The sequence below is a fragment of the Neomonachus schauinslandi genome, chromosome X (genome assembly GCF_002201575.2).
Source record: "Neomonachus schauinslandi chromosome X, ASM220157v2, whole genome shotgun sequence".
Lineage (NCBI taxonomy): Eukaryota > Metazoa > Chordata > Mammalia > Carnivora > Phocidae > Neomonachus > Neomonachus schauinslandi.
Window position 1 is genome coordinate 10,297,722 of NC_058419.1, and position 5,414 is coordinate 10,303,135.

Here is a 5,414-nt window from a genome sequence, read left to right on the forward strand (position 1 = left end):
GTTCAGTTAAGTGTCTGCCTTCGGTTCAGGTCATGATCTCAGGGTCTTGTAATCAAGCCCCACATGGGGCTCCCTGCTTGGTGGGGGAGCCTGCTTCTCCCTCTCCTTCTGCTCTTCCCCCTGCTTGTATGTGAGCATGCACCCTCTCTCTGTCAAATAAATAAATAAAATCATTTTTTAAATAGGCAAAAGTATTAAAATACTATAGCTACAATAATTTCTTAATGAATACACTAAAAATAATGTGAATTGTGACATAAAAATATAAAGTGGGGGGAGAAAAGTATAGAATTTTTAGATGCAATTAAAATTGTTATCAGCTTAAAATAGACTGTTATAAGGTATATAGATGCTGCAAATAGAATATGCATGTGCAGAAATTTCTATATGTTTTCCTTTCCTTTTTAAATTCCAATGTACTATTTGCTGTCAAAGAATTATTTAGTGCTAAGAAGTAAGTTTATATCCCTATGAGAAGGTAACTTACCCATCTGAAGCTCTGAAATCATTTAGTTTATATTGGTTTTGATCAAATCAGGAGACAGCAAAAGATGAGAAAATGATTTCAAACAATAATCCTACTCTATTCCTAAGATTGGGATATTTTATGATGACAGCTAAATTAAATTGGAGTAAGAATTGCTCACAATGATGAATGCCGCTGTTCATTCATAGTAACTTGAAAAGAGAAAGAAAGTAATTTTTCTTTAAAAGGAAAATCAATAGCCTGAAGGAATGATCAATTACTGAAGACAAATCCTGAGAAGATTTATCAAGAATTTCAGCTTCATTATCCTCCTTGAACTCATGAGGCCTTTGGTCAGAGTATGGATGAAAGATTCTTCAGGAACCTCTGCCCCTACTCCCTACTAAATTTGACCCCAAAGGCAGCTGGGAAAGCATGGTTGTTGAGCTGCAGGTTTCGGTATCTTTCCCATGGCCCTTAACAGCAAACACTTGACAAGCCGTTCATTCATTCATTCACTCATTCATTCATTCAGGAAATGCCTTTTGAACATCCACTATGAGCTAAGCCATAGCGTGAGAGAATGTAACCCAAAATAAAAGGATTTAAAAAACACCAAGAAAGACAACCCCCTTCCTAATTCAAGCCACACCCACTATCTACTAGGGCTGAGTGAATTCCTTCCGAGGCCATAGGTTTTTGGCAATCTTCCTAAGTCTGCATATCACCCTACCACTGCTTGCCCAGAAGCAGAGGCACTTTTGGCTTTCTGCAAGTTTTCTTCCTCATTTAGCTGCTGTCTTGGCCCCATGCCATCATGCAGAAGGCAAAATCTATAAATATGAACTAGCTCTCAAGCAGCTGAGAAAATCTACAAGAAAGACGATGGTACTAATAATGATAAATGTTCTTTACCCTTTGATTGATAAAATAATTGTATTTTAAAAGATCAGCTTTTTTAAAGCACTGAACAGATTATGGGTCACAGACTTCAGTTATCCACACAAGATACATATCTTTCACTTTATTAGTGTCTGCTTTTGTGAAAAAGATCTCAGTAATGGCAAAGGAGTTTCTTTTTTTTTCCCCCCCTCAGTTCAAGTTTAATATAAACAACAAAAGACAAACAGTGATGCCCTACTACTGTACATAACAGTTGGCCTGCCCCATAACAGCTCAGGCCCTTCTCTCCAGAGGAAGAAAGGCTGGCCTCCCCAACCCCTGCAGGAAAGGCCTGTCCGCACAGAGTCTATAGTCTTATGTTCTAAGCATGACAATAGTACAAAAGGGATTTTGTTTTCATGGCCACCCACTGCAGCCCAGCCCTAAAATGACCCGGCACCCACTTCTGCTTAGAGAAATATTCTTTGCTCTTCTGGACATCAGGCTTGATGGTATCACTGCCAGGCTTCCAGCCAGCTGGGCACGCTTCCCCATGCTTGTCAGTAAACTGGAAGGCTTGAACCAGTCGCAGTCTCATCCACAGAGCGGCCGACAAGAAGGTCATTTATCGTGATCTGCCTAAGGATACCTTTATCATCAATGATAAAGAGGCCCCTGAACGAGATGCCTTCGTCAGCCTTTAAGATCCATAGTCCTGAGCAATGGTATGCTTGGGGTCTGATACCAAGGGAATGTTTTCATGGGTCCCAGTCCTCCTTGTTTCTTGGGTGTGTTGATCCATGCCAGGTGACAGAAATGAGAATCCACAGAAGCACCAATCAGTTGACAGTTGAGTTTCTTAAATTCTTCTGCCCTGTCACTGAAAGCAGTGATCTCCGTGGGGCACACAAAGGTGAAGTCAAGAGGGTAAGAGAACACAATGTATTTCCCTTTGTAGTCAGATAGGCTGAGGTCTTTGAACTGGCCATCTGGCATAACAGCCGTGGCTTTGAAGTTGGGGGCAGGATGTCCAATTCTGGCATTTCCTGAAGACATCTTGCTATCGGCAGCTCTGAGAACAAAAACGCCGAAGATAAGGCAGGAACAAAACGCGTAGCAAAGGAGTTTCTTATAAAGAAGATAATCCATCTAGAATTATTCCACAAAAGGAGTATCACAGAGCATGTATTAATAGACCTTTTTTTTGTAAATATACATATTCATACCATTACATATGTTTTGTATGTCCCCAGTTCACTAGTAGTAAAAAAAATAGATCATAGTATAAGATTTGCCATGGCTTCCAGTTACAACCAGAATAAAGTTCTTGGTTTTGTTTTGGTTTTTTCCTTCTATATTATTAATATGCACATTTAGACAAAATGTAATGGTCCCAGTATGTACCCCTAAAGAATTAAATGACAAGAATTAATTGACTCTTATAAGTCAACTTCTGTATCATTTAAATATGGAATTTATAAACTTGTTGTCCAATGTGTAGAAACTGGAGAGAAAAGTTTTGGCTTCAACTCAAGAAATGTTTAATGGTCGAAAATATGCAAATATATCATGGCCTGCCTGAAGATAATGCTTCATAAGACACTATTGGATGAAATGAAGGTGGGAATATTTGATAAATTTCATCTTGGTTATGGAAAGAATGAGGTTTCTTTACTTACTAAGGAGTTTCAAGAATCAGCAAATATTAGGCATGTTCTGCATGGAGCACTGGGTGTTATGCACAAACAATGAATCATGGAACACTACATCAAAAACTAATGATGTAATGTATGGTGATTAACATAACAATAAAAAATTTAAAAAATATTTTGGGTTCAAGTTAAGTTACTTTGGAAGAATATTTTGATTAAATACCGTATAAGTAAAGACAAAAATAACTCTACATAACACTTCTACTCCAGTTAATAACTGGAATATACTGGTTAATAATAACCCATGCAGGTATGGGTTAACAACTCTGAAACTACCGTATGCATGCATGCACCAGCGTTGAAGAGGTAAATATATTGTAGAAAATGAGAACAAGTTCTCACCGTCAGAAAAAGAAGCTACAAACAAGGAAAGAGTGAGTCCTAGAATGAATCTCATGGTGTTGGATTGGAATTGGAGATATCATTATGAATGCATGTTTTTGTTAACATATACATAGCTAGATTATATATAATCTAGATTATACGTCTAGATAGATATATAGAGAGAAATAAATATAGATGTGTATGTAGGCATAGGTTATACATATGTATTTCCAAGTTCTGCTCACTGAGAAGGCCTAGGAGCAGTGATACCCAGTAGCAGTGAGCACACCTTATACCCACGTATTAGTTTCTAAATACCATTCTCCAGTGAAAGGAACCAGAGTCACCTGGAAAAGTGCCTGATTCTAGGACGAGGACAGAGAAAATACAAAAAAGTTCTGGAACATTTCGCAGTGTCAAAAATTAAGTGCCCGAAGAAGGAAGCATCACATCGAAGGGGCAAAGACATCAATCTGAAAGAGTTCCTAGTGGAGAAAACGGAAACAATTTAAACAACAAAATAAGTAATTATAGTACTGGGTGGAAACCTATAGATAATCAGTCAATGCGGGAGAGCAATAGCTCTTTTTTATTGTTTATTTTTATTTTTATTGAAGTAGAGTTGACATCCAATGTTATATTAGTTTCAGGTGTACAACACACCTTGCAATTTGACAGTTCTGTACATTACTCAATGCTCACCACAGGAAGTATAGTTATCATCTGTCACCACATGAAGTTATTACAATATTATGGACTACATTTCCCATGCTGTACTTTTCATCTCTGTGACCCGCTTATTTTATAACTGGAAATCTGCCACTCTTAATCTCCCTCACCCGCTTAATTCTTCAATAAGAATGGTTCTTTTTTACTGAAGAATTCCAATTAATAAGTGTGGAAGGAATGAGAATAACAGAAAATAACCATGAACTAATAATTTTAACACTAATAATTGCTGCAAGCAAGATCCACCAATGGATGATAAGCTGGTGAGCAAAAGTTTGAGGAGAAACAGGATATTTACGTAGTCTCAGTGTATCACTCCCAAGATATTTGTTAATTACAAAGGGAATAATTGTAACTTTATAGCAGAGACTGGGTCCATCAGATACCACCTTAACAAAGTGATCAAGGTTAACATCAACAAAAATGAGACCTATCCACCTCCTCTATATCCTGAATTGTTATACTGAGAAGGGTACCTCACCTCTGTAGCATTCTAACTAAAAATCCACAACCACAGTCCAATCACATGAAAATATCGGATATACCCAAACTGAAGGGTATTCTACAAAACAACTGACCATTTCAAAATGTTAAGGTCAGAAACATAAAGGTCTAAGGGTTCCCTGGGTGGCTCAGTCAGTTAAGCGTCTTCCTTTGGCTCAGGTCATGATCCCAGGGTCCTGGGATGGAGCCTTGCAGGCTCCCTTCTCAGTGGGGAGCCTACCTCTCCTTCTGCTGCTCCCCCTGCTTATGCTCTCTCTCTCCCACCGCCCCACCGCCCTCTCTCTGACAAATAAATAAAATCTTAAAAAAAAAAAAAGGTAAGATCAAAAGACAAAGGATTTAGGAATTGTCACAGATTGGAGGAGAGCAAGGAGATGTGACATCTTTATTAAATACGGTAGCCCTCAATGAATCCTAGGGCAGAAAAAGAAAAAGGACTTTACCGGAAAAGCTGGTGAAATCGAAATTAATTTTGCAGGCTAGTTCATAGCAATTCTAATGTTAATTTCTTGGTTTTGATAACTACTGTGGTTACATAACATATTAACATTAAGGTAAACTGAGTGAAGCACTGTTATATGGGGGAACTTTGTACTATTTTGCAACTTTTCTATAATTTTAAAATTATTTCAATATAAAAATCATAAAAGTAAGCATACACCACCGATCCAACATCATATCAGTTGGAGCCTGGTATTTTTCAAATGAGAATTTGACACAACCCTCTTCATTTCATTATTTCCGTTATTTCTTTCCCTTTCTCTTTCTAATACTTGTTTGTGCATCAGCATTCACAT

The 5,414-nt window shown here is 37.8% G+C and overlaps 1 pseudogene; it reads right to left on the reverse strand.

Moving 5' to 3' along the window:
* Positions 1 to 1,730: 1,730 nt before the first annotated feature.
* Positions 1,731 to 2,404, reverse strand: LOC110575879 (annotated as a pseudogene).
* Positions 2,405 to 5,414: the final 3,010 nt, after the last annotated feature.